The following is a 27,279-nucleotide window of genomic DNA, read 5'->3' as shown; positions in this document are numbered from 1 at the left end:
TGTGTGTGTGTGTGTGTGTGTGTGTGTGTGTGTGTGTGTGTGTGTGTTTTATATCCTACATGGCTGACTTTCTGCTGCTCCTACCTCCACCTGCTGAGTACTGGGATGATAAGAGTGTGTCATTCTGCCCAGCTATTGCAGTTCTTGGGACTGAACTGAAGCCTTCATGTATGCTAGGCAAGTGCTCTACCAACGGAGCTATATGACCAGTCCTGCTGGCCTGCTTTCTACGTGCTCAGACAACAGTCTCTCTCAATGGCCTTTGCTCCTTTGTCTGCCTCTGCAGGGTGCAGACTGAAAATGTCTGGGGATGGGTTCTTTCTCTTCTCCCTCTTGTGAGCACTTTGCTGGTCTTCTCAGCAGCTCTTTAACTGTCCCCAGGGATTATCACACTCCTCCTTAACTGTCCCCATGCTTTTCCTATTTGTTCTCTGGGTACTGACTAGGGACTTTCCAGCATTTCCTTCCCTTAGCTCCTTCTTATAGACAGGAGTCTCTCAGCACAAAAGGGAACAAATCTCACTGATACACACCAGAAAGCTCGGTTGTCTTTCTTTTTCTTAAAGAAAAGATGAGGCTGGCTGGCACTGACTTCCTACAGCCCTTTCTGCCAGCATCTCCCAATCACTAAGTATTAGGTATGTTTGAATCCTTAAAATAAGACATTGCCAACCACACTGCCATCCCCCCCAACTTGAGAGAGTTCCTGCATTCAGTACTCAGTCCCCTCTCCATTGCAACAATTGTAGGCACTTCTAGGCACATGGGATGTTGGCATAGCTTCTGGAAGTGGCTGAAATTGTTGTGATGGAGACGGGGTTAACACAGCATATGCATGTAATACGACAGAGATAAGATCATGGTCAGTGGCTCACCAATGTCATCTCGTACTTGGTAGGCTGAGGCAGGAGGTCTGCCATGAGCTCAAGACCAACCTGAGCCACAGAGAAATCCTGTCTAGACTGATCTACAATATAAAACCTGTATCTGGCACTGATATCAGGTCAAAGAACCTGTGGCTAGACAGGTCATGGTCCCCTGGGGAGAATCTAGTATTACCATTCTGAAAAATAGGCATTGTGTTAAACTGATTTCTAATTAGGTATCCTTATTCTCAGAGATTAGCGTCTCTTCAACTCCGTCAGAGAAGCTTCTTTCTGTAGTAGATGGCAATTCACACAGACCCATGATTTGTCAAGGTTCAGATAATAGGAAACTGTAGACTATCAAGATTCAGATAATTGGAAACTGTAGACTGCTCACCCCTAAAAAAGACATCTGTCTCATCATCCACCTTCTCCCAAGGTTTGGGGACATTTGCAAAACAGGGGTCAGAAAGGCTGTGTGAGCCAGAGGCAGCAGCTGACTAGCAGGAAAGTGTTGTGGGACACAGCAGAGCAATTGCACATACAAATTTACAGTAGTTGAGACAGCTTTCGTAAGACCCGCACATGATCAAGCCAGACCAACCCCAGTATGGAGAAGGGATGTGGGCATGAAATCCCCTAAAGAACTATGGGACTAATGATTGCTGCAGGGGGAGGGAAAGTCCATTTTCATTAAGGGCAGGGCTCCTGGTTGGTCAACCATGTTCCAGTGGAAGGCTACGTATGCAAGAGAACATGGGCAGCGCCAGCTGTACTTAATGTGTTTGGAGAGGGGGAGGGGGGAGGGGAAGGAGAGAAGGAGGGGGAGGGGAGACACTGACAGAGGATACAAAGTTGGATGAGTAGAGAGATAAGGGTGGATCTGAAAGGAGCAGGAGAGGGAGAAAATGATCAAAATTGTATATGTGAAATTATCAGAGAATCAATGAAGAATGAGAAAAAGGAATCATGCCAAGCCAGAAAAAGGGGGTAGGGATGGTGGTGGCTGGGGAATGAAATGTCTCAATTTTCTAGGAATTATAGCCATATGAAGAAGAGCAGCTTGTCTTTCTCTCCTCTCTAGATACGCACGTTTACATTATGCCTGGGAACAAAAGAGATGCAGCTGGTGTGCGCACAGAGCACACAGAGATGCTGAGCCAAGGCTATCCTCAAATTCCTAACCCTCCTGCCTAAGCCACCACATCCAGCTTCAGGCTTCTGCTCTTGTCTAAGTCAGCAGGGCACCCAAGATCCTAGGCTAGAAAACAAGCCCAACAAGGCCAGGGCTGTGGCTGGCAAGCCCGTGATAGCTCTAGGCCAACGGACCTGGGAGATGAGCCCAAGCTGTGGAATCCCTCACCCGGCAGAACTTGAGCTGGATGCCAGTGTCCCCTGCCTGCGTGGTGTGATGTCCTCAGCCAGGTGCACCCAGCATTGTGAGGCAGAGGGAAATGGAACTTGTTTATTGTTTACTGTCTGATGACATTTCTAAGAACTCTGAGGCTGGATTAAGAAACAGGTTAAGGGGAGATGGGCGGGAGGTTGGGTCAGCAGAGTGTCAGTTTCTTCTTGTAAACAGGCCTGGGTCAGTCAAAGGATCTGACTGAGATGTGTTTGACCAGCTCAAACCACATGAACCCTCACTTTTCAAATGAGAATATGAGGATCATGGAGGTCGCTTGAATTATGGGAGCTTTAGAGAAAGGTCACCCTGGTCAAGTCTGAGGCTAACTTATCCTGTAACTTCCTTTATGTTGCTAAATCTTAGCTCATAAATTTATTTTTTAAAGTATCTATGTTCTGCTGTCTCCACACAGGTTTGCTTCTCTTTTTTCTTTCTTTTTTTTTTTTTTTAAATAAGGCCTCACTTGGAAGCCCAGGCTGGACTTGAACTCACAATCGTTCCAGCTCAGGCTCCCAGGTTCCATTCAGACCTTAAATGCCTAACTTAGCCCCAGGTTTCCCATCACTTTCCCTATGGCCTCTCCAGTTGGTCTCTGTGCACAAAGTCCAAGCTTCCTAAGACCATTTTCAGCCCTATCCCCTCCTTCTCTTCCCCTGGTAAGTACCGGTGGCTCCCTATGGCTTCCAAGACCAATAGGAAACTTCAGTCTTCAGTGAATGGTTTCCACAAGAGAAGCAGAAGCCTGGTCTCCTCACTCCTGATGTCACTGTACTTTGAGACAGAGCCTCCCTGTGTAGTTCCAACTGAGAGAACTCCTTCTCTACCCAAGAGGTCAAAAGCAGCTTCCTGGGAGACGTCTGGGAGGTGAAGCTGGGAAGGAGGGAGCAAGCAGAAAAGCGTGGCCCTGAGGGATGTCCCCAGCAAGACATAAAGGTAGTGTCAAGGTGCGTGGGAATAGTGGCAGTGGATAATGACCACTGGTCAGTAAATGTCTCAGTGAGGTTGAGTACTCGAGGAATGTACAGGGAAAGTCTCCGTTTTAGGGACAGATCAGACAGAGGCATCCCAGCATCTCAGTCCCACCATGAGGAATCTATTGATCGGTGCTCCAGTTCGAAACAAGTTTGCCCTTTGTTTATTTATTCGAAACATGGCCTCAGTATCCCAGACAGGCTTCAAACTCATTATGACTTGTGATGGTTTGAGTAACAGTGGCCCCTATAGGCTCACATATTTGCATGCTTAGATACCAGGGACCTGCACTATTTGACAAGAATTAGGAGGTGTGGCCTTGTTGGGGGAAGTGTGTGACTAGGGGTGAGCTTTGAAGTTTCAAAAGCCTATGCCAAGCCAGTGTCTGTCTGTCTGTCTGTCTGTTCTCTCTCTCTCTCTCTCTCTCTCTCTCTCTCTCTCTCTCTGTCTCTGTCTCTGTCTCTGTCTCTGTCTCTGTCTCCCTGTGGATCAGGATATAAATCTCAGCTTCTGCTCCAGCTCCATGTATACTGCCATGTTCCCTGCCATGAGGATAATTTTAAACTTCTGAAACTGTAAGCAAGCCCACAGTAAAATTATTAAAAAAAAAAAAAAAATAGAGAGTTGCCTTGGTCACGGTATCTCTTCACAACAGTGACAACTTTGATCTTCCTGCCTCCACTCTCCAAGTGCTAAGGTCATACACGTTTATTCAATGCTGGGGATGGAACTTACAGCTAACCAGACAGATCGAGCGACTTACATGTTTCCAGCCCCCACCTCAGCTTTTTGGATGGATGAATGTTTTCATTTTGTTTTCCAGAATGAAAACAAGGTTACAAGGAGACTTTAAGAGTTGCTTATGGTTTGATGTCTGAACAGGTGACCCACGGTGTATGCTCTGATTCGTTGTGCAGGAAATTGGGTTTCTCAGGACTTGACCACAAAGAAACCCATCCCCATTGATTCCTGGGTGTCTTGAGAGAGCTGAGAAACTTGTTGGCAGAGGTTCTGTCAGGTCTGCTGGTGACAGGGCATACAATTGGGATCAGCTGTTTCCCCGGGAATGCCTTCATCTGGATGATGTAAACACAGAAGGGGAGAGTCACATTGCCCATATCTAGGATGTGCTAAGCTGGGGATCTGCAAGGTATGAAAGGGAGGCACTCAAGAGGCTTGGCTTTCTCAGGCCTGCCAGCATTCTTCCAGCCCTGTTCGGAAACCACACTGAGATAAGACACTTTATCAGTAAATCCCTTGGAACTTCACAAGTTTCTCATTATCTTAAAGGGTCATCGGGATGTCAGTGTGCTTTTCCAGGCCAGAAAGATAGGAGAGGAGAGAGGCCTGAGGCCCTGTGGTAGGTCAGAGGTATGGATCCAGGGCAAGTCGTCTCAAGAATAACTCCAACTACCACCCTCCCCATGCACAGTTTTGACTTTTTTTTTTAAATGTGAGAACAGTATCTCATGTAGCCAGGCTGGTCTCAAACTCACGATGTAGATGACCCTGAGCTTCTGATCATATTACCTCCACACCCTGACTCTTAGATACAGTCCTCAGCCACTTTCCCACTTTGTGTGCTGGAAATAGACCCCAAAGCTTCGTACTTGCTTTCTAAAGACTCTACCAACATAGCTATATCCTAGCTTTGGTTTTGTCGGAGTTTTTGTTTTTTATTTGTTTGTGATACAGGGTCTCACTATATAGCTCTAGTTAGTCTGGAACTTGCTATATAGACCAAGCTGCCCTCACAGAGACCCATCTGCCTCTGTCTTCTGAACTCTGGCAATAAAGTCATACCCAAACAGGCTTTGAGTTTAATGTAAAACCCAGCCTGTCCTTGAACTTCTCCTGACTCTGCCTCTTGCGTGCTGAGATTACAGGCCTGGGAGTACCAGCCCCGGCGCAAACTCTATCTCTCTACCCCTTATTACTGGACAATACATCTCTAACTGAAAGTGGAGCTAGAGTAGCAGCCAGCAAGCCTCAGCAACCCTCTGTTTCCAGTCCCAACTGGAAACACTGAAGTTACGAGTTTGCTGGCTCTTTGTGGGTTCTAAGGCTCTGAACTCAGGTCCTCAGGCTTGTGCCCACTGAGCCACCTGCCACCCCACCCCCAGCCTGTTTCTTATAAAGTACAGATTTAGGAAGACCAGTACCCCAAATCTGAAGATTCCCCTTCACAAGCTCCATACCCAGAAGGTCATCACCTCTAGAGCCTGTCACCAAGGAAATCTTCATGGGGCAGGCCATCCCTAAATCCCAGACTTGACTAGCTCAGGATAGACTGAAGTTTGATGCTCCTGTGACATATTTTTCATTCTGAGATGAAAAAAGGCAGTCAGACTTGTGTTTTGTGTATTTAAAGATAGTTGGTCAGAGCCTAAGGCAGGAGGAATTGTGCATGCAAGCTGCTTGGGACAGCATATAATGACAAGGACTACCTGCAATAAGCCAGGATGGAGACATCTCAGAAGACCAAGGCAGCTCCTTGTAAAGAGGATGGTGTCTGGGACCCTGAGAAGCAGGAGACACATCCCTCCAGGGGACCCGCCATCTGAAATAAGGGACTGCCTGCAGAAGGCCGGGATGAAGACATCTCAGAAGTCGCAGCAGCTCTTTGTAAAAAACAGTTGTTCCCATTTCTCCTAACCTTAGCCCTGGACAATGGCTGTATAGATTTCATTTGTGTGTGACTGTTTTTCAGTTGGTCTTGGTATGCATAATTATTCTATCTGACTTTCTCACTTCTTTCTTCTTCTGCTCTGGTGAATTCTGTGAAACTAGATGTTCCTTGATGTAATGATTCTTAAACAATTAAAAATTGAGGCACGGGCACAGCACAGCAGAGTCCTAATGGCACAGGTGCATGCTGTGTGTTCTCAACTTGGAAACAATGCAATAACTTCACAGTGGTAGCTCCAGATTAATGCTTGACTTGCAAAGAAAGTTTGAAGAAATTATTAGAAAATGAAATAGAGCCAACACTGGGACCCCAAGAAAGGAAAAATCTACTGAAGTTATGAAATAAGTTTTGCATAACATTTAAGAGTGGTTCCTAGATAAGGAAGTACAGAATATATAAAATCTTATACTAGTAAAACTAAGTCAGAACACTGGGACTCTTAGGAGAGTCATTGTGTGCAATGCACAGAAGCAGAAAGCTAGCGGAACTGCTGAGTTAAGGGTTAATTTGATTCTTTCTGACCACTGCCTGGCAGCTTTGCCCATGTCATTTATCATTAGAGCTTCACAGGAAAATGCAAGTAGCTGACCTCAGGGCTCTGAGCTCTGGAGTATAATAAGTTAAAAGTTAAAGTTTAAATAGTGATAAGTTTGCTATTATTATTATTTTGGCCACAGGCCTGGGAATAGGGAAGCTTTGAAACTTTGGGGGAACAAGTGTAATTCTTAATTCTTTGTGGGATGTGGTTATTCTTTTGAATTTGATTTGGCAATGATTATACAATGTCTTTTTTTTTCCTACCTTCTTTTGGAGTATCAATAAAAGACTGGGGCAAGAGAAAGGCGAAGATGCATGTGAGGTGAATGTGGTGAGAGAAAGAGAGTGAGTGAGAGAGAGAGAGAGAGTGAGAGAGCGAATGAGTGAGCATGAGAAGAGCATGTGAAGAGTGAGTGAAGAAAGAATGTGAGGTGTGTAAGGAGAGTGTGTGTGTGCATGAAAGGAGAGTGCATGTGGTGTGTGTGAGGTGTGTGAGAGTGAGAGGGGAACACACAGAGGTGTGTAGGAGTGTGGGAGTTTGAGAAAAGAAAAGCACACAGGAGAAAAGCAGAGTGTGTGAAGTTTCAAGCTGCGAGTGAGTGAACAAGAGAGAAAGAAAGCAGAGAATGAGAGAGAAGAGAGAGAGAAACTTTAAGCCTTGAAAAATTGCCTGTCAGCTTGTACCCAAAAAGTAGTCTGTATATATTTATTATGAGCCTTTCAGATATCCCTGCTTCCAATTGAGAACTCCAATTCTGTGTCGAGGCTGGACCCCGACACAAGGCCAGCCTGTGCTACATACTGGATTCCAGACCATCAGCCTAATTACATACTTGAAAATATTATCTTAAAACAAATCCAAAAAAGCATAGTTTTAATAACAAGTAGGTCCTGAAGAGATAGTTTAAAAGTAAGAAAAATGGAAAAAAAAACATAAACCATATAACACTAATCAACAGAAAAATGAGCAGCTATATAAATAGGAAAGAAATTTTCAGAAAAATATCTACCAGTTCAAAGAGAGACACTGCATGGTAAATGGCCATTTGAAGCTTAGTCACCGTTACTGTGATAAAAACACTCAGACAAAAGTAGCTGAGGGAAGAAAAGGATTTACTTGATGTGGAGTTTCAGGTGACGGTCTATCACTGAGAGAATGCAGGGCATGAACTTGAAGCAGAAACTGTGGAAAAATACTGTTTGATGGCTTGCTCACAAGTTCATGCTCAGCTAGCTTTCTTACAGCCCAGGATCACTAGCCTAGGGAATGGTGCTGCCCACAATAGGCTGGGCTCTCTTTTATTAGTTACCTCCCACAAATTGGTCTAATCAATCCCTCGACTGAGACCGCCTTCCGGATGACTCTAAGCTATGTCAAGTTACAGCTAAAGCCTCAGAAGCCCTAACAATTGAAATAGTAATTCTCTTTACTCCATTTCAGATGTGTCATCATTTCTGTTTTGGTTTTATTGAGCTATTTCTGATGTTTACATGGATTCTCTAATGAGTATGACCTTTCCAGTCTTCCCATCTTTGTTTGTCACTTCATCTGCCTAGACACTCTTACCAATTAATGTTCTTAAACCTCCCTATGAGGGTAATAAAATCCTAAAACTCCAAGTTTACCCACCACAGCACCCTATAGTCGTGCATTTATTAATCTCCCACCCTTCACAGATCATGAGTTCACAGTCAAGGCCTGTGTCAAACTCATCTGGGAATTCTTTTTATTTTTCTGACAGAGGCTTACTTAACCCAGGTTGGCTTTGAACTCTCAAACTTCTTGCCTCAGACTTCTGGTGTCAATTCTTGTCTCAAAATTCTCTTCTTATTTGTATTTTTAAATTTTTATTTTTTTTAATGTATGTGTGTGTGCGTACATACATGCATGTATGTACGTGTGCTTGGGTGTACATGCATGCGAGTGTGTGTGGGTGAGTGTATCCACAGTATACATGTTGAGGTCAATGCTCAAGTGTTAGTCCTTGCCTTCAATCTAGATTCTTTTGTTTGGTTGGTTTTATTTTGGGGGAGGGTTCAAGTTCCTCCTCTGAAGTCCAACTTAGTCTTGAACTCATGAAAACCCTCCTTCTTTTACCTCCATCACGCCTGCATTTGAATTCTTATTGTACTAGACGAGACATATAGCATGCAACTGATGAATTCACATTTAAATCTCCAAAAGTCAAGCCTTGTAACAGAATCCCCCAAAGAGCTAGATGTCTATTCTAACAGAGAGTGCAGGCTAGATGTAGTAGCTTGTGCCTTTAATCCTAGCACTTGGAAGGGAGACAGAGGCAGGCATGTCTTAGAGTGAGTTCAAGGTCAGCTCCGTCTATACAGAGAGTTCTAGATCAGCTATGCTACAGAGTGAGACCTTGTCTCAAAAAAGAAAGGGTATGGGCCCTTGACAACCTGAATTCCATCCCAGGAATCCACTTGACGGAAGAAAATAACCAACTCCCCCAAGCTGTCCTCTGATTTCCACATGAGCACCCTGGTGTGCTCATGCCTACACACAGGTATACAGGCACATACACAGGCAAACACACACACACACTCACACACACAAGCAGTAATTAAAATACATAGAGCAATGATCAAATGATTTGTGCCTATTTGTTAACAGTTGCCGCTGATATTGAAACACTGAGCTCTTAAAGAAGAGAGGGAAACAAACTAAAAAACTCTGTGAAACTGACCTGATTCACTAGGGCCCACCATGCCAGAGAAAGCAGAGCCCAGCTGCATAGTAGACTCTCAGACCAGACCTACTGCCTGGAAGAATCAGAAGCCAGCTCAGCCGCCTGGAGGTTTAGAGCAACTGGGGCACCTGGAAAGGATACCTCCAATTGAGCTGCCTGAGCAGTGTGCTCCAGGTTTGTCAGCCTTTGTGAGCTGTCACCCATGCTGGGGTGGGCTCTGTTGATGCAGCTGCCTTTGCATAATTTCTGTTCCTGTAAGCAACCTCTCAGCAATACTTCTGTAAGTAACCATGATACAACTCTTGGTTCATCAGGGTGGACTATGGTGGCATTCATACTTTGGTGTGCCATGGATCCCCTTTCTAGGGTGAGTCGATGAGCATGTTTTGACTCTCTGGGGAAAGCTTTGTCACATAATACTATCAGCTGTTAAATAAAGTCACCTAAGTATTCAGTGTCTCAGCATCAATGGAAAAGGTGTAACAAAGAACCTTTGCCTCCTGGATCTGAAGAACAAAGTTTGCATATACTAAGAATGTTGGTGCCTTAGGAAGTAAGTAGTAGGCATCTTACTTTCTTCTCAAGCCTTGGTGTTGATCCTGCCTCAGAGAGGGAGAGCAAGGCCCAACATTGCTTCTCCTTCCCCACCCCACAGCAAAGTTTGATTCTGCATCAGCCCCTTCCCTTCTGCCAAAGTGGGCCATGGAAGCCATCTGGACCATGATGGAAGCCAACGTTGAGAAATATACGACATGTCCTTGATGGGAACAGTCCCAGCGAATGTGCTGATGACTTCACTGAGTGAGCAAGCAGGGACTTCCTTGCAATCTCAAATCCAGGGCCACAGTGTTCCAGCAGACAGCACAGCATCTGTTCCTGACACCTGGTGGTTTTCGGATTTCCCTCAGTGACTCAGACATGGCAAAAAAGGCAAAGGCATCCAACTCACGCTTTCTGAGTCAGCCTTCCAACTACAGAACTCTGGGCTCCAGCCAGATCTATAGCATGAGAATTTGCTATTGGAATGATAGACAATTTCCACGTTTTCCAGCTCAGGAAGTGCTGGCTTGCTCTCTGCTATCCCATCCCTGCATTGAATAGGGGCAGCTAATCTTGGCTAATAACAAATTACTACCTCGGCTGAGACATTACTGTTATGCATATGTGTGGTACTGCGTGTACACGACAAACCTCACATTTGAAAAAGAACAAACTTAGAAAGAGGAGTCAAGGATAAGGCTGGCACATTCCCCTAATATCAGAACTCAGAGGCTGAGGCAGATGAATTGTGAGTTCTAGGACAGCATGGGTTACACATATATTTTTGAGACCTCCAAGGCTACATAGAGAGACCATGTCTCAAACAAAACAAAACAAAGACAAACAAAACAATCAAACAGCAGGGACATGCCAAATGTAGGTAGATCCCTGGGTTTGAGGCCAGCTTGGTCTACAGATCAAGTTCCAGGACAGCCAGGATTACATAGAGAAACCCTGTCTCAAGGAATTCTGTCTCAAAAAGAACAACTATAAAAGGTCTTGTGACAACCTTCATGTAACTACAGCTCTTGGGGAACTGATGTCCTCTTCTGGCCTCTAAAGGCACCATATACATACAGACTCTGAGACACACACACACACACTTATTTTTTTAAGACAGGGCCTCTCTATGTAGCCCTGCATGTCCTAGAACTCAAACATATACCAGGCTGACTTCAAACTAGAAAGATCTGCCATCCTCTACATGCTGACAGCAGATATCAAAGGGATGCACCACAATGCCCAGCTAACAGTTTTTAAAAATACAGGGCTGGAGTGATGGCTCAGTGGTTAGGAGCACTGGCTGCTCTTCTAGAGGTCCCGGGTTCATTTCCCAGCACCCACATGGCAGCTCGCAACTGTCTGTGACTCCAGTTCCAAGGGATCTGATACTCTCACACAGAATACATGCAGTCAAAACACGAATTCATATAAAATAAAAATAAATCTTTAACAAAATGCTGAGACAGGAGCATTGATACAGGTTTAAAGATAAACAAGGAAACAGTGAGTTCCAGTCCAATCTGAACTACATAAAACCTCTTTCAAAAAAACATCCACCCTGCCAAACAGAAACCAGAGGAACGGGAGAAAGCACTTGGACTGTTGATAGCTTTAGCTACTTTCTAATAGACCACTGGGCTATCTAATTAATGAACCACTCAGGATAGAGTGACAACAGAGCGACAGCCATTTTTAGGGGATGCCACACCCTGTCTTGAGACTAAGTATCTATTTCTGGAACTCTGGTAAACAAGGCTCTTTTGCTTAAAAGCAGAATCAGATAGCCTAGTACAAAGGTAACTTTCTATAATCCTAACATCCGGGAGGCTGAGGGAGGAGGGTCACTGAGAAGGTGAGGTTGTCTGGATTCATAGCTTGGGATTCACAGCAAGATTCTGTCTCAAACAAAACCACACAACTTTCAATCTCAACATTCTAGAACTAGAACCTAAAAGAGACTGGGAAAGCCTTAAAGAAACACACATGCAAGGGAGAAAAAAAAACCCAACCTTATAAAAATGTACATTTGGGAGACAGGCAAGGACTGTCTCTCTTCTGGTCTCTGACCTTCCTGGTCAGTTCTGCAGACAAAGCTCAGCATCTGGGTTTCTTCTTAAGCATGAACACTGAGAGGTGCCAAGTGTTCTGGGTGACTTCTTTGCTTATTTTTTGAGACATGGCCTCAATGTATAGTCCTGGCTGTCTTGGAACTCACTGTGTAGACCACACTGGCTTTAAACTCCCAGGAATCCACCTGTATCTGCCTCCTTGTTGCTGGGATTAAAGGTATGTGTCACCACACCTAGCTGTTTGCTTCTAAAACAGACTCTCATTCCTGTCTGGCTGGTCTCAAGCTCCCTAGATAGTTAAGGATGATTCGGACACATGATCCTCCAGAGTACTGGGATTATAGGCATGGACCACCACTCTCAGGTCATGTAGTGCTAGGAATGTAGCCCAGGGCTTCATACATGCAAGTACTCAGCTGAGCTACATCCCCAGCAAGATTCCATGTAATCTGTAAGCCTTTCTGCAGATCCCAACACTTCCCTTCAATCTCATGCATGCCCGCCTCCCCAATTAAAATCAAGTCTTCAAGCAAAGATCTACTCTTATTCAATGATGATGCCAATCTTTGAGATGTCCATTGATTCATGGTGGCTTAGTTTTAGCTACCTACACCCCTCCCACTCACTGAGATCCTGCTCTACTTGTTACTATGGACACCCATTACACTCTTCCAGCCCAAAGAGTAAGAATGCTCTCTCTAAGGGCCATCTAATGCCCAACAGGCCAACACTACTTCAGGGATCTAAAAACAAAAACAAAAAAACAGCACTCAGGGCAGAGAAGCTGCCACGGATAAATCCTTCTAAGCAAAACATAAACAAAAACCTACCAAACTTTGGTGTTTTCGGGATGGGTTCTTAGTTGTTTAAAAGTCTGAGCTACACCCGGCCCTGTCTCAAAAAGAAAAACACAGAAGGAAAAGTTTATCTAAAACACTTGGCACCTCTGAAGGTTCATGCTTCATTCTGTAGCCCAGGCTGGTCTGGAATTCATACTTTGTAGCCCAGACTGCCCTCAACTTATGAGAATCCTCCTGATTCTGCCTCTTGAGATAATGGATAGTAGTATCCATCCTCCAGGATAATAGGAACAGGGGCAGGCCTGTTTGTGTATTTGTGTGTATGCATCTTTTAAAAACAAGATCTCATATAGCCCAGGCTGGTCTCTAACTTTCTATGAAGCTAAGACTGGCCTTGAACTCCTGACGTCCTGACAACCTGCTAGGATTATACATATAAACCATCATACCTAGATATCCCTTCAAGTCTTAAATACCACAACCTAGGGACCACAGAGCGAACTTCAGATCAGCATCTCCCTCTCGACATTTTAGGGAACTAGATTTGGTGTTATCTTCCAGGTAATAAATACTCAGGTCAAAGTAACTCCTTCAGACCCAGCTCTTCAGATCTAATCTGCCTTAAGGAATTAGAAATCTGGGGGGTGGGAGGTTGCAATGAACAGCTGTGGATATCAGGATCCCATTGTATTTGTTAAACCCATAGTCAGGATCACACTTCCTGGTGAGGTGGGGATGGGACATCCTTTAGTACTGGGCAGTCCTTTTCCACCCGTACATAAAACAGCAACACACCTTAAGAGGACAAATCTTCCAGTCCAAAGTGATAACTCAATGCAGAACCCTTCCTGGCAATATCCCTTTTTGCAAGATCATCTATCTATCTATCTATCTATCTATCTATCTATCTATCAAGATAGATGCTTTATGAAGACACAAAGGCTTGGGGTACAGAAGATGAAACGAGAGTCTTAGCCACCCATCTCTCTCTGGAGTGAACATTTAGCTCAACCTGGTTCCTGGACAGAACCCTATACTTTTTCAGTAACAGACCTCAAATTTGGCTCCTATAAGTTTATGTCCCCTGAAGCAAAAACAAGACCAATATAATCTCCTGTTTACCCAGCCTTCCAAATACTAACAGATAGAAATCATGTACCTCCCCTTCGATGCCCTTATCTTGCATCCCCGCTGCTTACAAGGAAGCCTCACATGACATTTCCACTTTCACCAGCTCAGCAACCCTTCCTGTCCTCTTAGCTAAGTGTTGTGTGTAATCACCAGACGCAATGGATTCTAGGTCCTATGAACCTAGAAGGGTAAGGAGCAGCCTCAGGGGTTCTCAGAGCTAGTGCCGTACCCTAAAGATAGCTTTGGCTTCCTCGTTTCTGAACCAAAGCGACCATCTAGGTCGGAAGCCGTCTTCTCACAGCTGCTTCCGTGAGTTATTTACACAAATGCCCAGTAGAACATCGCGTCCGTGACCAGGGGGGTTGGCACACCCTGCTGCCAAGCAATTGTACTACTGTCGAAGATTAAAAACACTCTGTGCTCTTAGGCAATCGACCAAGATCAAGGTTTCAAAATTTACAAAAAAAAAAAAAAAAAAAGGAAAAGAAAAAATAGATTAAAAAAAAAAGACTTTTCCCGGTAACTGTTTTCCTCTTGTGGGTTTGCACGCCCACCCCGGCCGCACCCGGCTCCCGTGTACCTCTACAGTTATTTACTAAGCATAGCGGCTCCCTGGACTTCTTGGAAAATTCCCTTTGCCAGGAAGGTGACCCAGCCGGCCAGCAAAGGCGGGAAGCCCGGGGGCTGCAAACTCTCCACCCATCCCTGCAGCGCACAGACACGTGCGTGCGACAACTGGGAGGACAGACTGGCACGTGGACTCAGCGTGCGGGACGGCCCCGGTGGGGAGGAGTGTCGCTGACCAGCTCGTGGGCCGGCCGTGCGCAGCAGCCAATCTGCGCAGACCTGCCTCTAGGCCACGCCCCTTTGTTGCAGCTGCTCAGAGTCCCCGGCTGACCTCTTCAGGATGCTAAGACTGGGCAGTCTGCCTAGGTTGCGCAGTGGTACCCAGCACTTTACTGGGCTCGAATACAGTAGAGGATACGGTCCCTGTGTCCCCGTATGGGATCTCGGAGACAGGGCTTCTCCAGTACACCAAATAGGGGTGTCTGGTTCTTCCGGGTTCTCTTCCCTCGCAACCACTTTAGGACATAAGCGTACCTTCTTCATCGCTTCAACTCCCATACTTTCGCTCAGAAATCATAAACAGAATAAAAGTGTTCCAAGAGTTGACATTCAATCCACTGAGGTATTTGTTTGTTTTGTGTTTGCCTTCTGCTGTTTTTTTTGAACCAGACAGGTCTTAAATCCCAACATTCTAGCTGCAGAAGCTGGTGAATTCCTAGGAGTTTTAAGCCAGATTATGCTTTGCATAATGAGCTCCAGACAAGCCAGAGTTAGGTGGTGAGACCTAATAAATAAATGAATAAATAGATAAGTTAATGATTAATGTTTAGATGCTAAATGTGGCGGTAGTCCACAACTATAAGCTCACCACTTGGAAGGCAGAGGCAGGAAGATCAGAATTTCGGGGTCATATTATAGTGAGTCACACAGTCTGGGTTACATGAGACTCCATCTCAAACACCAGTTTCAAAATGTGAGGTGTTTTCATTTAAATTTTAGCAAACATGCAAAATAATAGGTTTCATTGTAAGGATTTCATATATATATGTCATTGTACCTTGCTGTTATTATCTTCATTTGGAGGGACGGGATCCTGCTTTGTAGACTAGGCTGCCCACAAAACCAAGCTCCTCCAGCTTTACCCTCTGTAGCCTCTTTAGCCTGGTGTTGGATTACAGATGCGCGGCTCCATGCCCAGATACAAAAAAAATTACTTTTTGTTTTTTTAAAGTAGTATGTGCTCACTGGGCAATGATGAAAAGATAAGAAATATTACTTTTTTTGTTTTTTAAACTAGTACATGTTCATTGGGCAATGATTAAAAGAACATCAAACATCTGTGGTGGTATTTCCTTGTAAATTTCCCTACCTGTGTAGATACAGTATAACGCCCCTGGAGCTCTGGTATTTGATCTCACTGATTGCCCTTTATAAAATGCCATTGCTCCTGGTGATCATCAGATGTTATCATTAAGAATTTTACTTTTCTAATTAAAAATAACCGGAAGCTGATTATGGTGGCTGGGCTGGCCTTGGACATACAAGTAATCCTCCTGACTCAGACTCCCAAGTTCTGAGAGGCAAGTGTAGAAGGAAATAACACCAGGAATATTTGATGTTATTTCAACCATTGCACATCTAAAATTGTTTTGAGGACAGCATCTTTCGTGTGTATCACATGCCTGATGCAGTCTCTAACCTACAAGTACCATTGTCAACAAAAGTCAGATTACCCTGGAACCTGCTATGTACCCCAGGCAGGCTTTGAACTAACAGAAATTCTCCTGCTTCATCTTTTCAAGTGCTAAGATTACAGGCATGGGCCACCATATCCAAATCACACACCATAATTTTTAGTTTTTTGTGTGTTTCATATAAAGGCCACTCCGATCATATTAACTCTCAACTCTGCCAAAAGTGTAGGCTGGCACGGAACTCGTGACTTTTCTTCTACCTCTGCATTTTCAGCACCAAAACTGGGGGGAGTGTTCTTATTTATATATGGAGACAGAACTCATGCGCCTAAAGGTACACATGGAGGTCAGAGGACATCTTTCTGGAGTCCATTCTCTCCTTCTACTCTGGGCTTAACAGCGTGGGCCTTTAACCACAGAGCTGCCTCCCCAGCCTACAGCCTGGTTTTTTAAAAGGTCTAATCAGTCATTCGGTTTTTCTAACAGAAGCCAGGAAGAAGCACACAGCCACAGAACGTTTTAAAAGGCCTGTCTCCTTCCTCAGTAAAGTTACTTGTTTGCTAATGCTGAGATGCAGCAACATTGTGTCAAGAGTTGTTACTTATGAGGATTCATTCGGAAGTGAGTACTTGGGAGTTAGAGAATGAATTTGTTTCCTCTACAGCAGTAGCAGCTATGTGACCTTTTGCTCAGTCAAATGATCTAGTGAAGAAGCTTTCATATAAACCAGCTTCTAACAAAAACATGATCTCAGCTAAAAATGGATTCTCTCTGGTACTCTCCAGTGATATCTAAGCCAGAGGATATGACATGACACCAGCACACCAGACTTTTGATAGAATGCAAACTGACTTGTGTTTAAGAGGATTATTTTGCTGTTGTTGTCTGAAACAGGGTCTCACTGTGTATCTCTGACTGGCCTGGAACTCTCTATGGAACACAGGCTGGTCTTGAACGCCTAGAGATCTCCCTCTAATAATGTGATGCTATGCCCAGGCACTATTTATTATAAGGGTACTGTGTGACAACAAATTGATAAAATTTTTTCCTTTGGCTTTGTTATTTCTTTATCTATTTGTGTATGTTCAGTCACATGTGCCAAGGCCAAAGAAGGACATCAGCTGTCCTGCTTTGTAACTCTCTACCTTATTCTGTTAGACAGGACTGTCTCTGAACATGGAGGTCTGCTAGCAGCCAGTCTCTTGTCTCTACCCTCCACAGGGTTACAGGTCTCCATGGCCACACCCTGTTCTTTATGTGTGTGTGCTATAGATTCTGGAAAAGCTCCCTATGCTGTGTGGCCAGCATGCTCACTCACTAAGCTCCAGTCAGTGTTTTGATTTTCTTCTATGAAGTCTGTCAGAATGAAGGTGCATTTTTTTTAATCTTCTGTTATATCTTATGTCATTTTGATCCTACAATCCAAAGCTATGAAATGAACTTGGATTCTCCCTTTTTGTTATTCAAACACAGAGGTTTCAAAACCCATCTCTCTAGGATGAGGCCATCTATGGGTATCATGTGGGTTAGCTGATGGAGGCTGCAGCTACCTGCTTCTAGTTTGCCCAGAAATGAAAAGTTGATGGAACTTAAGGCTTCTGATAGGAGGGAAAGCCAACACAAATTAAAAAGGGTTGTTCCCTCAGTTTGGAGGTGAGCTTGGTCCACTGCAGACTGCTGGGCTGGTACAGAAATCCTGGCTTGGGTTCCACCCTTCTCTTCACAATGGAGCCCTTCACAGTTTATGTAAATGCAGGAAGGATTGGCAATGGACGGCTGACTACTACATACTCAAAATGTCTGGAAAATGGGAACCCTGGTAAATGTTTGTTGTCTTACTTGCAAAGTGGCATTTGTGTGTGTGAGTACAGCATGCTAACTTTTCTAAAACTCTAATGTGTTCCTCAGCCCAGGTTGGAGAGAAGGTCCTTCTTTCTTCCTTTTTCTTCAGCACCTAAGGGTACAACTGACTGGAAGTGCCTGACCTGCTGGAAGGGGTCAGTTCTTTGTTTTGTTTCCTTAAAGATCTCATTGTTGCTGTTGTTGTTGTTGTTGCTGCTGCTATTGTTGTTGTTCCTATTTTTGTTGTTGTTGTTGCCATTGTTGCTACTGTTGTTATTGTTGTTGTTGCTGCTATTGTTATTATTGTTGTTGCTGTTGTTGTTCTGGTGGTGGTGATGGTGGTGGTTGATGTTGTTGCTGTTGTTGTTGCTGCTGTTGCTGTTGTTGTTGTTGTTGTTGTTGTTTTTACTGTTGCTGGGGTGTGTTACGTTTTGTTTGGGAGCCAGGGCCTCACACACCTTAGACAAACCCTGAGCTCCATCCCCAGCACTCCTAATACTGTTTTCTTTTCCATGTGTGGTCCTAGACATGCTGATCCTTCTGCCTCAACCTCCCAAGTGATGGATGCTAAGGAGCTCTGAATTCTGGAAGTTCGGTTCCTTCTTTGTTTGTTTGTCACATGTTTGTTAAGATAGGGTCTCAAAACTGTAGTCTTGTGGCCTGAGAACTTATTGTCTTGTCCTCGCTGGCTTTAAACTCACAGAAAATCTCCTATCTCAGCCCCCTCAGTGCTAGGATTACAGGTTTGAGCTGTGATGATTTTGTTGTTCATTTGTTTTTGTTTTTTTGAGATAGGATCTGGAATACCCCACCTTAGCCTTGAGTCTAATATGGTTGAGAATGATCTTGAATTCCTAATCTTCCTGCTTCTATCTTCCAAGTGCTAGGCTTACAGGCATGCATCACCATACCCAGCTAGTTTCTTCTTAAAATGAAGGCTAGGGACCTAGTGAGGTAGTCAGTGGTTAAAGTGCTTACTGTAGACACAAGAGGATGAGAGTTCAGATATGCAGCACCCACATAAATACCTGGTGTGCATGGTAGCATGTCTATGATTCCTGTGTCAAAAGGCTGGTTCCCTTTCTCAAAGCAAACTGGCTTTTGAGACTAGCTTTACCAGAGAGCTCTGGGTTTGACTGAGAGACCCTGCTTCAATGAGTATGGTGGAGTGATCAAGGAAGATTCCTGATAATACCCATAGGTCCCCACATATGCTCGCAGACACGCATCCATGCCTGCACACATGTACACTAACAAATGTGTAAACACGCACATACACATATACACATATCCCACACGTATATACATGGGTTTTTGTTTGTTTGTTTGTTTGTTTTTTTGAGACAGGGTTTCTCTGTGTAGTCCTGGAACTCACTCTGTAGACCAGGCTGGCCTTGAACTCAGAAATCCACCTGCCTCTGCCTCCCAAGTGCTGTGAATAAAGGCGTGAGCCACCACTGCTCGGCACATATATACATGTTAAAGAATAAAAACACAACCACAAAAGCAGTCTACAGGTTAATTGACAATAGTTCTCTGTGGAAGGCAATTTGCTGAATCTCAGTCCTTTTGAACCGCAAGCTGGCACTGAATTGCCGCTCAGTCAGGTTATACTGACCTCGTGTGGGCCTCGTGAAAATACCCATCAAAGACAGGACCTCAGGCACACAGCTGCTCAAGGAGGTCACCATGACCTCAGACAGGTGACTCAAGGCATCCCCAAAGATGGCCTGAAGACAGCACATGCCTAGCTTGCCATGAAGACTTCACTTAGCACCCTGCGGTTTGCTACCACCTCAATTCCAGAGCAGCTGCTAAAGAGGGAATCAGTGGCCCCCGGCATCTCTAAACCGCAGGTAGGAGGCAGTTGTGGGAGGCATCTGTGATTCACTCTCTCACCCTCATCAGACCCAGTGACAAGAGCTGCATCTCTGGCCTCTGCATCACCATCTGCTGGCCTGCATTGTTTCTGCCTGAAACTCCCACCCAACTGAATCGCTTCACCGCTCTGACTCTAGGATTCCTTCTCGAGAAAGTGGTTACAGAGTGAATGCATGCTTTCAGCATCAAGTGAATCTTGCTGTTTTAGTCACTGCCCTATTGCTGTGAAGAGTCACCATGACCAAGGTAACTTTTAGAAAAGGAAGCATTTAGCTAGGGGATTGCTTACAGTTGCAGAGAATTAGTCCAGTATCATCATGGTGGGAAGCAGAAAGAGACCCTGGAGCAGTGGTTGGGAGCTTTACACCCTGACCCACAGGCAGTAGGCAGAGAGAGACAGAGAGAGACAGAGAGAGAGAGACAGACAGAGAGAGAGAGAGGGAGAGGGAGAGGGAGAGGGAGAGGGAGAGGGAGAGGGAGAGAGAACAAGAGAGAGAACAAGAGAGAGAACAAGAGAGAGAACTGGACCTGAGGTAGGCTTTTGAAACCCCAAAGCCCACCCCCAGCAAAACATCTCCCCCAAGGCAACACCTCCCAGCCCTTCCCAAACAGTATCACCTGGGGACTAAGCATGCAAACATATGAGCCTACTGAGCCCATTCCCATTTAAAGCACCACACCTGCCTTCATTAAAATCATCCAAGGCCTTCACATCTCCCTATGCACGAAAGAGGAAGGTTTTACTGTGGTTATAGAGAACCTATGTGTACTGCCTACTGCCTTCTGAAGCCACCTCTGCTCTGCCCCCATATTTACTCAGCAGCAATGCAGCTCCCCAGTGCTCAGCTGCCCACTACAGATTTTATATAAATAAGAATTTTAAATATACAAGACTGGCCTTGAACTCAGAGATCTGCCTCTGCCTCTGCCTCTGCCCCTCTCTGTCTCTCTCCCTCTGTCTCTCTCCCTCTGCCTCTGCCTCTGCCTCTGCCTCTGCCTCTGCCTCTGCCTCTGCCTCTGCCTCTGCCTCTGCCTCTGCCTCTGCCTCTGCCTCTGCCTCTGCCTCTGCCTCTGCCTCTGCAGTGCTGGGGTTAAAGGTGTTTCCCAACATGCCCAGCCTTCTTATCTGTTCTCTGTGGGTCTTGTCTCCACTCCAGCTGTCATGATGCCAGCTCCACAGGTCTGAGTTCTGTCTGCTGTATGTCACTATTGCATCCGCAGACCTGGTTTACTAGATATTCAATATGTCAGTCAACTTTCCATCACTGTGACAAAATGCACGGATCAATTTATAAGTGCATTATACATTTATTTTTTAAATTATGTATATGATGTGTGTGTTTGAATGTATGCCATATTCGTGTGGAGGCCAGGGGATGCATTGGACCTTTCAGAGCTAGAGTTACAGGTAGTTGTAAGCTGGTTGATGTGGATGCAGGGAACGGAACTCCTGCCTGCAATCTTTGGAAGAGCAACAAGTGCTCTTAACCGCAAAGCCTTTTCTCTAACCCATGTCCCCCCCATACCCACACCTGTTTACTCTCTCCTTATTATACATTCACAAAGAAAGGGTTTATTTTGCTTTCACACTGTAAGTAGCTAGTCCTGTTGATTATTTTTTTGCAAGTAATGGCAAATTACAAAGCCTTGTGGTTCACCTCATAGTGGTCAGAAAGCAAAGACAGGAGGTGGAAGAAGCTGTACTGTCTTCAAGGGTATGCCCTCTGTGACTTAACTTCCTGCCATTAAGAACCACAACTTTGCACCACATTTTACTGGCAACACAAGGTGGAGATCAAGCCCTCAAGTCTCCACAGTACCGAAGGCATAACCCAAACTTTAGCTGCAAGGGAGCCAAAGAAGGCTAACTCTTCCAACCTCTAGATAAGCTGGAATATGATGAAGTATAGACCACTGTGGCCATGGAGTCAATTTGCTGAAGCAAAACAAGAGTCTTTTTAAATGAGATATAATACACTAGAAAATAGAGTGTACTGTACAGCTTAAGGGTAAGTGTTGTGTCAGGAAACACCTCTCCAAATTGGCAAACAAAACTATTCATTAGAATTCCTGGGGAATCAAGTTTCTTAAAGCTCTGCAGTTGGCTGAAGAAATGGCTCAGTAGTACAGAGTGTGCACAGCTCCTCCTTGTTCAATATTCAGAGCCCAAGTCAAGCTGCCTACTGCTGCCTGTAACTCCAGCTCCAGGGATCTGGGGCCCCCTTGTGGCTTTCTGGTGTACCTTTAATCACATGCACAAACCCACACAGAGACACATAACTTAATAATAATTGTAATATAATAATAATAATAATAATAGGAAGAAGGAGGAGGAGGAGAGGGAGGGGAAAGGGAGGGGGAGGGGGAGGACAAGGAGGAGGAGAAGGAGAAGGAGGAGGAGGAGAAGGAGAAGGAGGAGAAGGAGAAGGAGGAGAAGAAGGGGGAGGGGAGGGGGAGGGGAGGGGGAGGGGGAGGAGGAGGAGAAGAAGCCGCCGCCAGGTATAGTGACACACTCATAATCCCAGCACCTGGAAGGCAGAGGCAGGAGGAATTCTGTGAGTTTGAGGCCAGCCTATTGTACATAGCAAACAAGTGCCAGGCCAGCCAGGTGACACAGTGAGACCTTTTCCCAAAACAATCAATTAAAAGCCTGGAAAGTCAGCTCCTTGATGAAGAGCATCAGTTACCTACAAGGGGACTAACATCGACCTGTAACTCCAGTCCCAGGGGGTCCAAGGCTGACCTCCACAGGCAATCCACACCTGAGGTACACAGACATAAAACATAAAATGTTTAAATATTTAAAAAATTAAATTTCAGGGGCTGGTAAGGCAGCTCGGTGGGTAAGAACACTGGCTGCTCTTTCAGAGGACCTAGGTTTGGATCCCAGAACCCACACAGCAGCTCATAACTGTAACTCCAATTCCATAGGAATCTGACGCCCTCTGCTGGTCTCTTTGAGCACTCCTTGCACACAGTACACAGATGTGACAAAACACCCATAAAATAAAAATAAGTGACATCTTTCTCTCTTTCTTTCGTTTTGTTTTTCGAGACAGGGTTTCTCTGTGTAGTCCTGGCTGTCCTGGAACTCACTCTGTAGACCAGGCTGGCCTCGAACTCTCAAACTCAGAGATCTGCCTGCCTCTGCCTCCCAAGTGCTGGGATTAAAGGCGTGCGCCACCACTGCCCAGCCTCTTTCTTTTGTTTCTTTCCAGACAAGGTCTCTCTTTCCGTAGTGTTGGGTATCCTGGAAGTGCATCATCATCACCCAGCAATAAATAACATCTTAATAAACAGAACATGGTGACAAAAATCTTTAATCCCACACCTGAATGGCAGTAGATTTCTGTAAGTTCAATGCCAGCCTGGTATACATAGTGAGTTCCAGAACAGACATGGCTGAGTAGAGAAAATCTGTTTTTTTAAAAAATTACATAAATAAATAAATTTTTATATTTTTTTCTTCAGACAGGGTCTCATCATGTATCCTTGGCTGGTCTAAAGTTTGGTGTGTGTGAGTATGTGTGTATGTGTGTGTGTGTGTGTGTGTGTGTGTGTGTGTATGTACACATAGTATACAAGACTGGCATGGAACTCACAGAGATCCACTTGCTTCTGCCTCCCAAATGCTGGGATTAAAGGCATATGCCACCATATCTGGCCTTAAAAACATTTTTGCAATGAGATGAATCTGTGATGCCAGCTTTGGGGGAGGGCTGAAGCAGAATTACAAGATCAAAGCCTGGCTACCCTATAGATGAGTTGAAGGCAGCCTGAGATCCTGTCTCAAGAAGGTTAAGAGTAAACTTGAGAACCAGAGATGTGCCCAGTGGCAGAATGCTGGTTTAACATGCCTGAGGACTTGGGTTCTATCCCGAGTACTACCAAAAGTGTCCCAGTAAAGTTGGGCATGGTGACACATGACTCTGACCTCAGCACTTGGGGAAGTAGAGACAGGAAAGTCAGGATTTAGGCCAGCCTTAGCTACATATTGAGCTTGTGACCAACCTGGGCTACAAAAGACACTGCCTTGTGGGGAGGAGTGCCGGGGGGGGGGGTGTTGGGCAGTTTCTGAATTAATTCTAAGATGCAATTTAAACAAAAATGTCAGGAGGGCTTCGGCTTTTGGCTGCTAATGCTTCAGCACCCACTGATCTCAGATAGCAGCTGGTTGCCACCAGGCTCAGATCTCAACACAAAGGGCAGCCTTGCCCTAGAGCCTGTCTGTATCTTTCTCAAGCCCAAGTCAGACCTTCACTTTCTCTCTTCCGGTTTCAAAGGCCACACTTCCTTTGAGGTATCTCCCTAACGTCCCCTTTCCCCTCCCACTAACTGATTAGCCCTTTCTTTTTCGGTGCTACTGATGGTAGGTCAAAGCAGCCTTAAGCAGAGAAGCTACAGAGACCGAAGCCCCACACCAATGCCACTGTGGGGTCAGAGCAGCTAATTTCAAAGGATTTGGTATCTCAGTGCCCTCACACATCAGGGGCACCTGGCCTCTGGAGAATTCTCCTTGGGAAAGGGGAACAAGACAATCGTCCTGACAGGTGTCTGCAAAAACAGAGATAGAGGTTGTTTGCTGAGCAGTCGGTGAGGACGACTTCTCAGGCGAGCTCAGGGGGAGGGCATGATAACCCTAAGCCTGTCTGCTCTTCTGAGGTACCTTGATCACCTCGGCTAAGGATTGAGACTCCCTGGAATGAAGCCTCCCAGCTGAGACCCTAAGACACACCACCGGGAGCTGTACCCACAGTTATGGGGCAACAGGAAACAGGAAAAGGGGCAGTGCTCAGCAGACAAGAGCTGCTCCTCCTCAGGCTCTTCTCACTCGTATCCACTCCAAAGTCCTTTTGGGGGGCTGGGGAGGGGGAGAAGTGGTTAGTTCCTTGGTTTCTGAGATAGGATCTCATATAGCCCAGGCTAGTCTCAAATTCTCTATGTAGACTGGGCATGGTGGCCACACCCCTTTAATCCCAGGATTTGGGAGGCAGAGAGGCACAGGCAGGCAGGTCTCTGTGAGTTCAAAGCCAGACTGATCTACAGAGTGAGCTACTGGACAGCATGGATTACATAGAATGTCTCATTTTCTGTAGAGTTTAAGTAGTCTGCCATTGGACATATAAAGAAAGTACAAGGGCCTCGAACTGTCCCTCTAGCCCACTGTAAAAACACATAGTCACCCTCTCCCTAGATGGCAGGAGGGACTGACACAAAGACTTTAGACTGTGGGAAGCCTATGCGGAAGCCACCTGAAACAATAACAAGCCTGTACTTAGGACAGCCTGACCGGAGAGACAGAGTTGCAAGGCAGGCTTAGTGAAGGGATAAAGTGTATCAACAATGTAAAGTTCAATCCTCAAGTCAAAGCCAAAGGAAGACAGAGACCAGAGTCAGGGTCTTTCACATGTCACTCGCCTGAGAACTTAGCTTCTCACCTACACATGCTGACAGATCCACAGCACAGCCTTTGGGAGACAAAATTGTAGCTAGAATCCTTCCATCCCCATCCCCCTCAAGCAGCTCAGCCAGACCGTGAAGTCAAGGATGACCTTGAACTCCTGATCCTCCCGCTCTCCATTCCCAAGTGCTAGCATCACAGATATGCACTAACACACTTGGTACTGTGGAGAAAGCCCAGAGCTCTGTGCACGCTAGACAAGCAGTCTATCAACTTGTTGGGGGTCAACTCTTAGCCGAAAGCGGCTGTCATCTTTGCAGCCATCTTGAGCCATATACCCTGACAAGAGACTTGTTTTCAACAGCTCACAACAGCTGAGCACACTCTGATAAACATCTTGTTTTTCTCACATATCTTGTTTTGCTGTTTAGTGCCACCAGCAGCTAGGCGCTCGTGGTCTCCACGCTGCTAGGCGCACGTGATATCCACGCTGCAAGGCATATGATGTAGTGCCTTCAGCTGTGCTTGTCCATGAGGGCAAGGCACGTGGTAAAGAGTATAAATACCCAGGATTTCCTTTCAATAAAGAGAGACTTGATAAGACTCTGTCTTGTCTCCATTCTTCAAGTCTCTTGCCCCTCCATCCCCACTCTCTTTCTTGCTAGACCCTGACCCTTGGACCCGAGCAGCAGAGCAAGCCAGGACAAAGTGGCCTCCGAACATGGGGCAGCACGGGCTGTTATATCAACTGAGCTACGTTGCCTACTGACCACCCCTCCCCCCCTTCTCTTCTTACATCCAATTTCCATCTGAAGCCCTGAAGGCCAAACACTTGGTGTACGTGTGTGACAATCGTCCAAGCAACGGGACGACACTGACCTCAGAATCAGAGCTGGGAGAACATTAGCTCACTTCCTTTTTTGACACATAGGTAAATGGACTCCAGTGATCTAGTGGCTTTAGTGAGATCACTCAGAGAGTGCCTGACGGAGGTGACCTGTCAGCATCTAGTCTCCTAGCTCCCAAGTCACTCCACTGCCCCTTCCTGCCTTAGCCACTCCCAGAACCGGCTCACGGGAACACAATGACTGAGGCATATTTATCTACAGACTACTGCTCTGTGAACCTGACCATCTTCCTGTAGGATGAGTGGCCCCCACATGTGGTCATTCAGGAGCCCTACGCCAGAGGGCTGAATAGCAGATGTTAGAACAGACTTGAAGCTATTGCATCCCCTCAGACTACACGGCTTCTGCAGGATGGAGTGAGAGAATCAATGGCTGACACAGCTCCCTCCTTAAGAATGTCTTAGGGTCTATTCTTAAGACAAAGGAAGAGGTCCCGACTGGAACACAGAGCCGAGATCTCTTTTCAGGCGCACATCTCTCACTGATGCAGAGGGATCCGGCATATGATGCTCTCTACTTCTCACTATATGAAGAGCTTGACACAGACAGCACATCGAACCATGCCACACCACACCATAGCATACCGTACCATTCTGTGCCATACCAGACCAGACCATGTCAGGCCAGACTACACGGCATGTGACAGTCTGAGCCATGTTGCTGGGCCATGCAAAGGCAGCTCTGTTTCTCACATGATTTGCTGTATGACTTTTAGCAGGATATCTAACCCTTCTCAGCCTCTCTTTGCTTACCTCTCAAGCAGTCATCCTAATGCCAGGTGTCTCTGAGGATGGACCCGAAGGTCACAGGCTCACACAAAGCGCCTTACTGTTAGTTCCCAGCAATAGCAAAGAAGGTAAAAGAGCTTAGGGGGGTTGTTTACTTTATTTTTATTTGTTCTTGGAGAAGTCTGGGCTTGGTTATTTTTATGGTTTTTAAACATCTACTTCTTTGCTTTTTTTTTATTAGTTTTGATTTTGAACTTTGTGAGAGAGTGTTAATGGCCCAGTGGCCTCCTTCCTCTTCCACTCAAGTACTGGGCTGCAGGTGTGAACCACAGGCCTGGGCTTTGATTTTGTTTAGGAGTGGTCACAGTTCTTCTTCTTCTTCTTCTTCTTCTTCTTCTTCTTCTTCTTCTTCTTCTTCTCCTTCTCCTTCTCCTTCTCCTTCTCCTTCTCCTTCTCCTTCTCCTTCTCCTTCTCCTTCTCCTTCTCCTTCTCCTCCTCCTCCTCCTCCTCCTCCTCCTCCTCCTCCTCCTCCTCCCCG

The 27,279-nt window shown here is 45.5% G+C and overlaps 1 protein-coding gene across 1 annotated transcript in view; it reads right to left on the bottom strand.

Annotated features, from left to right (window-relative positions):
- Pfkfb3 (6-phosphofructo-2-kinase/fructose-2,6-biphosphatase 3) overlaps positions 1 to 27,279 on the bottom strand; it is an 81,632-nt gene that overhangs the window by 47,585 nt on the left and 6,768 nt on the right. The window lies entirely within an intron of this gene.

This window comes from Grammomys surdaster, unplaced genomic scaffold (assembly GCF_004785775.1).
Source record: "Grammomys surdaster isolate TR1022 unplaced genomic scaffold, NIH_TR_1.0 194, whole genome shotgun sequence".
Lineage (NCBI taxonomy): Eukaryota > Metazoa > Chordata > Mammalia > Rodentia > Muridae > Grammomys > Grammomys surdaster.
This window is presented reverse-complemented; position numbering and strand designations above follow the sequence as displayed.